Genomic DNA, 12604 nt, shown 5'->3' with positions numbered 1-12604 from the left:
TAGGTAACTATATATACTTGTTAGTTATAATTATTTTTAAATAAAAAGATGAATATTAAATTAAGATTGTATACTGTCAAATTAACATAATACAAATATGTTTAAATCAACGACTTAGGTAAATATAATACGAGTGTTTCTAAATCAACGACTATATTAATCAATCTAATCACGTTGAATTGATCAACCACAGAGTTAAATTAAATTATTATCGGTCAGATCAATACCTTTGTACATAAAGTCTTTATTGTCTTTATCGGTAACCAATCCCGTTTGAATTATGTATAATAGCTTGTAAGTCCTTTATTCTATTCTACTAAATAATTTTGTTAGGTATCAACGTGAACATATTCAGCACTACATGGACTAATTTATAATCAATGCCAAATAATGTAAATTTGAGACTGCCAGATATAGTCACTCCAATATAGATTTTAGTTATTATATATATATATATATATATATATATATATATATATATATATATATATATATATATATATATATATATATATATAACATATATGAAAAAAATGATTTTTACTGGAGAGTTTTTTGATTTTTGACCTTGAAAATTAATATAAACCAAATATGTTTAGAATTAAAATAATTTTAAAATGTTCAATATTATGTATTTAGAATAAAAAAACTTCATTCATTTTTCAACATTTCCTCTGCAATAAAGTTAAATTTAAGTTTATACATTAATTTAATACATTTTAATAATTATAAATTTTATGAACCAATTCTAAATAAACTTAAATTTTAAAGTCTACTGAGAATATTAAAATCTAATTGATCTATATAAATAAAATAATATAAAATCTATACTAAATCCATAAAATTTTCCATATTATGTTTTTATCGTATATATGAAGAAAGTAAGCTCAAATATCCCTAAAAAAAAGTATAATTTATAAAAAAAATTTTAATAATTTACGTTGAATTGCGCCAAATGTAGGCAACTTACAGTTGTTTTAAGCATTGCGGACAGCTCAGATATCATTCTACTTAATATTTCCTTAAATAAAGAATAAAATTCAATTATAATCTCAAATTTAAAATAATGATTTTAAATAAATTTCATTATTTACCGAAACTCGAGTAACACTGTTTTGTGATCTTTTATTTCAAATTATTATAAAATTTCAAAAATATAAACAATAAACCTTTGATTTATTGTGTCACGCATTTTTATTTTACATGTGTTAGTAGTGAATAGTTGTTAGTTTAAAGGCAGACAGACATTACCGGTTATTCCTCTCTTTACATATGCGGATGAGATTAATATATGTTTAACACAATCGTTTTTATGGCGAAATGTCAAAATTTGCTAAATATTGGAAATGGTAAAATAAACTGCATCGAAATACACAATGTATCAAACTTCTAGATGATTTCTGCAATGTTGTTGAAACCAAACATGAATTAATTGTAAGTCTCTTTTCGGGTATACTGAATAATAACTTGAATAATAATTGGCTCAGTGAGCGCACAATTTTGGCGGCGAAAAATGTTGATGTTAACGAAATTAACTTCCAGATTCAACAGTTGTTACTAGGTGATCTGGCATATTTTAAATCAATCGACAGTATTGTTAATGAAGGCGAAGCCGTAATAAAATATACTTACCGGGGATGCCATCACAGATTTCATGATATTTACTTTACTCTCTTAAATAAATTGAACATAATAACCAACCAAGCCACAGCAAATAGCCAGGTCAGCTATATATATATATATATATATATATATATATATATATATATATATATATATATATATATATATATATATATATATATATATATATAAACAATATAGTTTATTAGGGCTGCAGTCAGTAGGTTTGGCCGGGATGTTATAGAAACATTCTTTTGACTTTTGGTCCAGCTTTCGGAATTCTTTTATTCCTTCTTCAAGACACTGTAATTCGAAGAAAGTGCAAATATTTACAACATATCTCAAATTGTCATTACAACTTACTAGTCGTTGAGATTATTTGTGTAAAGCTACGACACTCAACATTAAAAACACACATATAAAATATAACATGTAAAATAATGGACAAAATACATTTTAAAATTTAGTTGTAAAGTTAAAATTTTGTTAGTGACATCTTTTAATGGTGTATTTTGACTGATCCATAGAGAACAGAAAAAAAAACAAAAATAGTGTGATTAAAAAGTAGGAGTTCTTGCTATTATATTAATGGAAGTAGTATATTAAACCTGTCTTGATAGTATGCAACACGTTTTGTATGCAGGTCTATTATGGTGCGTATATGTAAAAGTAAATCTTTATTTTATTTTTGATGTTTTGTCTATGTCTGACTTTTTATTTATACAAGACGTATTAGATTTTATGAAACACATTTCCAAGAAAACTCGTTTTGAATGGTTTTTTTCCTTTGCCAAAATACAGGAATCTTCGAAATTAAATTCATGTTTTAAAGTTAATGCATGTTCTGTGAGCGCACATGCGTTTATCTTTTTGGTTTTTATGTCGCTGCGATGTGATATTACTCTATTGTGAAAATTACGAGATAATTCTCCGATATACACATTTTTACAATTGGCACACGGTAAAGAATAAACAACATTCGATGACTCCTGTATTGTGAAAGGATCCTTTGTCTTTGTGTACAACTTCCATACCGTTTTCACATTCTTAGTTACAATTTTTAAGCCACTAACATTTTTGAAAATGTTCAATAGCTTAGGTGTGAGAACTGGAATATAGGGTAGGCAACCATACGTTATTTTAGATTGTGGTAGCTCTGATGTGTTCTGTGTCAATGTCTGTGTCAGTTGTCGGACCTCATTCACCTCATTATTATGAAAATTTTGGTTGTCAGAAAATTGCAAAGGAAAAGGAGAACCAAAAATGAGTTTATTCAAAAGCCCTGTAGGATAGGAGTTCTCTTGTAGTATAGATCTCAACTTTTTTAGTCCCTTGTCCCTGAACTCGATGTGTGATAAGTTGATAACCCTAGTTTTAAGGGCCAAAACCAAATTTGTTTTTATCTTAGATGGATGTTGAGAATAAAAGTTTGTGAAACGGTTACTAAAACAAGGTTCACGATACCACTCCGTCCTTAGCATGCCATCACTGCCACGATGTATAAGCATGTCTAAAAACGGAATCATATTATCAGCTTCTCTCTTAACCGTAAACTTTAAGTGTTCACACTGGGCGTTAAAAGTATTTAGAACATCAGTTACTTTGTTTTCAGGGACCGATAAGATCAAATCATCTACATATCGTTTGATAAAAGGTATGTGAAAAGGTATCTTTTCCTTACATGTTCTTATAAGTTCATCCAATACAAAGTTACATAGTATGGGGGATATTTTGCTGCCCATTGGAGTGCCAAAAATTTGTTTAAAAAAATTACCATTAAACAAAAAGATGTTAGAGTAAAAAATTAATGTTAAAATTCTTATGAAATCATCTAAACTGATCTTGGTATGCAGAGAAATGCTGTTCCAGTTATTTTTGATGCTGTTGAGAATAGCATCTAGTGGTAGGTTTGTAAATAGTGACACAACATCTAAACTAATTAGTATATAATTATTCGGAACTTTAACATTATTAATGAAGTTACTAAATGTGAAAGAATCTCTAATATAGAATTCATTGGATTCGTTGTAGGAAATTGTGAGGATATCTGTAAGGTGTTTAGCAAGTTAACTATTAGGAGCATCAATGGAAGAGACAATAGGCCCCATTGAAAGAGTGGGTTTGTGACCTTTAGGAAGTGTATAAAACCTGGGTGCAACTGCATTGTAAATTTTCAAAGATTTTGCAACTTCTGTTGTTATGGATTTGGAAGAAGCTAAATCCGAAACCAGCTTGTTCGCCTTTTGTTGGAGGGTACACACTGGACTGTTCTTAAGTTTGATGTAACTTTTTGTGTCATTTAGTAAACTATTGCTTATTTCAATGTAATCATTCTTATACATTGCCACTGTTACATTTCCCTTGTCACTTCTAACAATGAATATTTCTGGATGTGATTTTAAAAATTGTTTGCACTCATTGTATATTGTGTTCAAAAAGTGTCCTTCTTTACTTTTTTTGTGTAGAAAGTTAGTGATAACGTTAGTGCTTTGAGATCTCAAGATGTCCTTCTCTTGGGGTTCTAGACCAGAAATAAGAAACTCAATATCTGAGAGAAGAAAAGACATATGATAAGAGAGAAGAGATATGTTGTAAATATTTGCACTTTCTTCTAATTACAGTGTCTTGAAGAAGGAATAAAAGAATTCCGAAAGCTCGACCAAAAGTCAAAAGAGTGTTTCTATAACATCCCGGCCAAACCTACTGACTGCAGCCCTAATAAACTGTGTTGTTTGTTTATATCGACAGTCAATAATATCCAGTATTTCTTGTATATATATATATATATATATATATATATATATATATATATATACATATATATATATATATATATATATATATATATATATATATATATTGTTATGATTTTAAGATACCCAAGACAAATCACAATTAAAAGAATAAATATAATGTGTAAATAATTTCACAATGCCCATGGTATTCAACAACGATAATGAAAAATATCTTAATAATTGCTGGTGTTCAAGACATTTAATGATTTAAAAAGATAAATATGATAACAATATTGAATAGATGTAGTGTTATGAAGGCACATTATAGTAAATAAATAGTTTTAATATGATTTTATTTAAATTTATGAAATTCAAATGACATAACTTTCAAAACAAGTGACCCTGTATAAAGGATTCTGATTAAATAATATTAGAACTTGTACATTTGTTTACTAAATATATCTTTATTTAAAATTTGAGCAATACCAAGAAATTTCTTTTCAATTTAATGCATCAGAGTTATATATTTGAAAGATGATTGTTCAAACATTCAAAGTTTCTCGATGTACTTTGGAGAGACATTTTCATTGGCAGAATACATTATATATTTTTAAATTTAGTTTGTAAATATATAAAATTGAGTTATATCAGACTTTAATCTTATAATACAAAACAATGGGTACATCCAAATTAGAATTTATTAGTTAAAATTTAAGAAAGCATCATCAAATGATTTGTAAATATCCTAATTTTTTTTTAATGTTAAAAGTCTATATAAGTTTGAACTTATAAAAATAAAGTTTCAGGCAAATAATTAATGCAAAATCAATTGTTAAAATCGTTATAAACAATGCAAAAGTTATTCCAATACTCTATTTATACTAATTTTTGAAATATCTGAATTTTAATTTGTAGAAGTAAGAACAAAAACTATAAATTTTGGTGACACGATGAACTTTAAATGTCTGTAAAATTTAAAAAAAAGCATCCTTAAAAATGAGACAGAAAATTAATGTACTAAATATAATTTCAATATTCAGTTTTACTCTAATAATAAAATTAAAACACAATTTAGGCATATATTTCGAAATTTTATTTTTAATGTCAATTTATTCTAAATGTCAAAAATGTTACTATTTTCTGATTGGCCCATTTAAAATTTCAAAGCAAGAATTCTTTATTTTGTTTAATTTTCATTGGCGGAAAAAGGACGCTAGGATAAAAACAGTGCATTTGAAGGAATAGAAGGAAGTCCTCTGTGAAAAGTGTAAGGATGTACATGCTTCCTTTGAAGTTGCTTTCATAAAATTGCCAAAATATGAAAATATTTGTAAATTCAATATAAAAATATATCGCAGTACTTACTCTTAACATTCATCTTACATTTAAACACATTTGTGACATACTAAACTAACATTTCAGTGGATAAAAGTCTAAAAAAGTGTTTAGGGAAACCGGAAAACAAGTGAGATGAACAAAGTTGACCAGAGACTTAATATTTAGCTGTTTCCTGACTCCAAAGAAGTTCATTAGTAATGTACAACATTCCTGCTACCAGGTAATATCACTTATTTGAAAATTTTATATAAAATTTGTTTTCAACAGTTCACAAATAACTCATAGTGCACTTTTAAAGAACATATAACCATATTAAATACAGATTCTGATATAACGAAAATAATAGTTTTGAATATATTCAATTTAAAATTTTTTGGGTGTCTTTAGTCAGAAGTACCATAATTATTTACTTGTTTTAATTCCATTATCCTTTCATTGAGTTCATTATTATTTTCAAAGATAACCTAAAAATTTAAACGTTATTTAAAATAAATTTTATCTAACATAAACAAATATATTTAGTCTGTAGAAATCATTGTATTTACTTACCACATGATTTTGCTTTGAAACACTCAATATACTGGTAAACATTTGTAACGAGTACCTTTCATTTCATCCATTATTTTCAATAAAAACATTTATTTTTTTTTTTTTATTTAATAAAACACTAAATATAGCTGCTACACCTGCCCTCTAAGAATTAAGGTGGCAAGCTCTGAAAAAATTACAGGAAACTGTAGTAGAAATTCAATCAGCTGACGAAATCCACAGGTAGAAGAACCATTTTGGTAAAATTTGGTTGCATAATTTTAAAGTTTACAAGCAAAATTTTTATTAAAATATTAAATTCAATTATTTTAAATTTATTAAAATCCAAATCAATAACCTTACAAATAAAATATATATAATTAAAATACATATCATATTATCATAATAACTATCATTATTAAAAATATATAACAATTGGCGCTCAATATAATTATTATAATATATATATATATATATATATATATATATATATATATAAATATATATATATATATATATATATATATATATATATATATATATATATATGTTTGTTTTGAGGTTTCCGCGGGAGCTATATGTGCTGTCACTATTTTTCCGGGTTTGACTCCGCGTTGTAAAATACTGGTTTTCTTGAAAACCATTGTTTTGGCGACGTTTCGGCAAGGTCTCACTTGCCATTCTCAAGCCTGGTGGATCTACTTCTCGTCGTTACTCGATTAGTACTGGTACGGTTAGGTTAGAACCAGTATGGTTAGAACCGGTATGGTTAGAACCAGTACTAATCGAGTAACGACGAGAAGTAGATCCACCAGGCTTGAGAATGACAAGTGAGACCTTGCCGAAACGTCGCCAAAACAATGTTTTTCAAGAAAACCAGCATTTTACAACTCGGAGTCAAACCCGGAAAAATAGTGACAGCATATATATATATATATATATATATATATATATATATATATATATATATATATATATATATATATATATATATATATATATATATTGTTATGATGTGTTGTTTTGTTTGAATGATGAGCAATGAGTATTTTTAATAATATAATATATAGGGTTTTTATCGCGGTTCTCAAAGAATTAGCTTGTAAGTACTTTTTTAAATTATCTTTATTATAACTATTATGAAACACACATATATATATCTAACCTAGCCAATGTAAATTTAAAATAAACTATCTTTAAATTGATATTCTTATAAAACTAATTAAATTCTATAGACAATCTAAAATTTAAACAAAACTATCTTCAAAATTGAAATTGTTATGACACTAACTAAATTATATTAACAAAATTTTGTACCTTTCTTTCACTGAATGCCTAAATGAACTGTTTTCTACTATATAGATTCTAATCACCACTGAATGTCTTCGTACTTCAGTTATCCTTGTTTTTTGTGAAATTACTTTTTCCAATTATCAGCTTCTACCAATTTAAGATATAGTTTTCTTCACCAGCATTTATACACCACCAACCAAACCAGCAAACAGCATTTATATTTATTCTTCTTTTCAATATACCAATATCCAATTATTATAAGTTGATTTATACTAATCTCCAACCATAATATAATTTAATTTCTTCCAATATACCTTTTTTATCTTCAATAATTATTTGTGTATAATTATAAATGTGCATTAAATTATATGCATAATTTTTAATCTTCATTTAACTCACTATATTAAACAATTTGACTATTTGTACCTGATTCACTGACTCCAACTAACTTTCATATTTCTTACTAAACTTTTCTGACTGACTTCTTGAAAATTCTGAACAATTTACTTCACTATTCACTAACTAAATGTGTCTACTAACTTTCATAATGAACTGGCCTGACTTCTGACTAAAAACTCCTCTTGAATCCAAATCACGGGTATTTATCTCTTTTTGGATATTCTAGAACCATCTGGTAAGAGATCATGTTCCAATTTGTTCTATTACTTCTATATAGATGTTCTCGAAAAAATATCTGTTCCATCCACCGACATAATCATTATTCCAGAATGTTCGACCGTAAACAATGGTCACACTCTGCACTCTGGAGAATTCGTTAATGTTCCATTGATAATTTTGTTGACATTTAGGCTTTTCAGATCAGAATAAACATTTAAATTAGTAACTAACACTCTAATTTAATAAAATACACATTTCAAACAATATATTATTATAACCCCACTTATATTCCTTATAATTCTTAATTTCTATCTGTCACTTCGAGAGTATTTTTGGTTGCCTATGCACATGGCCCACTTAAATATATTTACAACATTAAAATACAACTTTTTACAATTATTATATGATAATTTCTTAAAAATACCCTCACATAAATAATTTTTATTAAATTCTCTAGTATATAACTTATTTAAAACAACCAAATATCTAATATTATGTAGTATATAACTTATAAATTATTTTCTATAAACCCTAATCGTATCAATATATATATATATATATATATATATATATATATATATATATATATATATACATATATATAACGTAAAAGTCTAAGGATATTTTAATAATTTGACAATACCAATGACACAAATTTCATGACCATATAAATTTGCTTGTACTATAATTGTTGATATAGGTACTCACTTCTTATCAAAAAAAAATTGTAAAACTGATAGCAATACGGGTTTTAGAATGTTTTTTATAAGGGACAAAAAAATAGACATTTTTATGTTTTGTTTATTTATAATTTTAGTCACTTTATACCATTCGTGCTTGATAGGTGAGTTAAAGATATTGTCTTTTTACCATGCAACGACAACATTTAACGTTGGACGAGATAATTAGAGCCGTGGGCCTCCTTCAAGCTGGTATGCGACAAACTCAAGTTGCTGACCAGCTGGGTGTCTCCCAAAGCGTCGTAAGTCGTTTGTGGCGTCGGTTTAGAGACACTGGAAGTCCAGCCAAGCAACATCCAGGACGTGGTCGCTCTACAACCGTCGCTCAAGGCCAATGTTTAATTTTAAATGCAAGAAGGCAACCAACAATCACAGCACCCAAGCTGGTTAATGAATTACAGCTTGCACATAATGTAACAATTAGCAACAGTACTATGAGGAATCGTCTCCATGAAGCAAATCTTCGTAGTGGGCGACCACGGAGATGTCCACTTTTATCTAGAGGCAATCGCGCTGCAAGATTAACCTGGTGTCAAGAGTTTTAGAATTGGACTGACAATGACTGGACCACAGTTTTGTTTAGGGACGAGTCTAGATATGGATTTCGTCCAGATTCTCGTCGGACGAGACGACTCGGAAATGGAGAACGATTACGACATCTTCAAGAAGTGTATGCATACAGAGGTGGTACATTAATGGTATGGGGCGGAATCATGATTGACGGAAGAACTGACCTCATTTTTTCAGGTGGCTTTCTCACAAATCAGCAATATTTGGACACTATTTTTAAACCTGTTGTGCGCCTGTTTGCTGCTGCTGTTGGAAAAAAATTTTACTTTATGCATGATAACGCTCGACCACATGTTGCGCATATTGTAACAAACTAGTTGGATAACGAGTATATTGATGTATTGCCGTGGCCAGCGCAATCACCGGACTTGAATCCCATTGAGCATGTATGGGACATGCTCCAACGAAGAATTACTCCACATATGGGCAATATCGACAATGAATTTCAATTAAAAAAGCTTCTGAGAGAATAATCGACACAACTACTTCAAGCAGACATTAAAAATGTGATTCGGAGCATGAACAGTAGATTTAGAGCTGTGATAAACCAACGCGGTGGCGATACTTTATTATAAGTTTATATTTCGTATTTTTTTGACATTTTATGGTGGTATGTCAAACATGAGTGATTTACAATATATTTTTTTTGCACCAATTTTCTCTTTTTTTGCAATTTATGGTTTTTTGACATATTAAACAACAATTTAATCTACAAATCTTGTATTACTTTTTTTAAGTTATTTACAGATTAACAAAATACGTCTAATTATAAAAATATCCCTAGACTTTTGCGTTTATATATATATATATATATATATATATATATATATATATATATATATATATATATATATATATATATATATATATATATATATATCATATCATATATATATATCATATATATATATATATATATATATATATATATATATATATATATATTTATCATATATATATATATATATATATATATATATATATATATATATCACTTACCAATGCATTTCTGCTACCGGGAACAGCGAACAGTTTATTTATAGCGTCGATGGTGACGTGGTTTGATTGGAGGTTGGTGTGTGGGTTAGCACGGGAATTGGCGCGAACTTTTCTGATGGTGGGATTTTGATTGGAGGGTGAAGCAGACGATATTTTCTTTATGAGAGGTCTCCATATCGCAGAAAACCAGATGCCGTTATCTCTTTTATTGAGACTATTTGGCCTTTTTCAATTTCTATAGCCTCTCGCATAATTCTTGGTTTATAGAAGCAGATGGAGGCTATAGTTCTGGAGTTTTTAAAATGAATTGTGTGACCTCTATGAATATGATGTTGACCTAGAGCTAAAATTGAATCGAAATTGCGAACATAAATGGACCTATGTAAGATCGGGAGCAGTCTACATAAGGAATTCCATAAACTCCGTATTGTTTGTTGAATGTTGTCTTTGATTGATCCGACAGGACATGAGATGGAAGAAGGAATAAAGAAAAAATTTTACTCCTCTCCCAACAAAAACTTTCATAAATACTATCATAAATATCATATCATAAATATTGTCTTTATTTATCCTTTCATCTCTTGTCCTGTCCAATCAATCAAAGACAACATTCCGAATGAACAACATAGAGTTTATGAAATTTCTTGTACAGACTGCCTCCGATCTTATATAGGCCAAAACAAATCGTAGAATCCAAAATCGCGATTGGGTTATGGTAAACGGCAAACAGAATGTAATGTGTAAAGTCACGAATAAGTAAATAAGTAAGTTAGTTTTTTTTTTGTTGTCTTTTTTTAAATCTGACCGATCGATATTTTTAAGCTACATTAATTTATGAACATACTATACGGCAAAAAGTAATATTACCATTAATAATATACACCTACCCAAACACATTATGTTCTAGTTGTTTTGGTGTTTGACATCATAGAAACGATCCTTTAATCATCACCTCTCCTGCGTGATGGATTATGTATCAGTCAATAATATACTTAATAATATATTCTGTGTTGATAACACAGTTATATTGGCGTGTAATATAAGGTAGCGACAGGCTATTATACATAACTCAATCGAGATTGGTAAACAATAAGGACACTACATACAAAGGTTGTCGTGTATGAATATAATTTAGGGTAACTAAATTATAAATTATTTGGTGATGACTATTATTACAGGAAGCTGGAGAAGGTTAATAGGGAAATTCAATACAAAGATTTAATTTATTAAATTAAATTAAATTTAGATGCATAAAACTGGTGGTTTTATTAAACTAGTTTATTTTGTTAAATAGTTTAGTTCAGCGCTCACACAGTGAGATTAACATTGTCACATCAACTGTCTTTTACGACTTTTTACTATCTATTATGCATATTGCAACCTAAAATTGATAGCCTATACCAACATATCCAAAATAATTATATAAAAATGACATAGAATAGAGTAGAAATATGCACTTTATTGTCACTGAAAATTGTACAATGTTATGGATAAAGCTTACAAAAAATCAGAAATTAACAATAAAAATTAAAATTTACTGATAAAACAGGAAGATTAATAAGTAAAAAACTAATCTTTCTGTGATTAATTACTATTCAAATGGGAATAAGCCACAATTAAAGGTTAAAATACGTTTATTGACGTTTTAATTTCCACTTCGGAAATCGTTCTCAAAATACAAACATTAGTAAATTAAACAAATTTTGTTTTTTGTTACTTAGTGAAAAATTCTTCTAATAATTTAATTTTATCTGACTCATCTATATTGAAAATTCAGACATACCTTATACATTTTAAAGTAGACGACTTTAAAATGATATTGCCAATATTGTTGAGTTGCGTTCCTGGGACGACTTTACTTATAAGATAGTTCATTCGATTACATGAAATCAACTTTAACTTGAGAATATCCGTCAGAAAAGATCATAACATGTAATTCGTCTTTAAAAAGACAAATGCATGCCATGATGACAGTAAAATTCTCCTGTTAGTGATTCCATAGTAAATTATGAGGGAAAACCAGGAAAAAACCTCATAATACTATCCCGACATGGTAAGTATTTGATCGTGCATTTAGTTTACCTTCAATAAACACCAAATTGCGCTTTTTTTATGTCTGTTAGGACATAAAAAAAGGACATGTTTTATGTTATAGGACTA

The 12604-nt window shown here is 28.2% G+C and overlaps 1 protein-coding gene across 2 annotated transcripts in view; it reads left to right on the top strand.

Annotated features, from left to right (window-relative positions):
- Nucleotides 1-12604, top strand: part of LOC140432284 (uncharacterized) — a 942959-nt gene that overhangs the window by 791859 nt on the left and 138496 nt on the right. Inside the window, exon 1 of one of the 2 annotated variants that reach the window (XM_072520101.1) lies at nucleotides 4677-5916. The exons of the other annotated variant lie outside the window; for it this stretch is intronic. The gene's annotated coding sequence lies outside the window, so the exon portion shown is untranslated. Of the gene's footprint in view, nucleotides 1-4676; nucleotides 5917-12604 lie in introns of those variants that run through there. 2 annotated transcript variants of the gene reach the window in all.

The sequence above is a fragment of the Diabrotica undecimpunctata genome, chromosome 1 (genome assembly GCF_040954645.1).
Source record: "Diabrotica undecimpunctata isolate CICGRU chromosome 1, icDiaUnde3, whole genome shotgun sequence".
Lineage (NCBI taxonomy): Eukaryota > Metazoa > Arthropoda > Insecta > Coleoptera > Chrysomelidae > Diabrotica > Diabrotica undecimpunctata.
The sequence above is the reverse complement of the archived record's forward strand: the minus strand, read 5'-3'. Positions and strand labels throughout refer to the sequence as shown.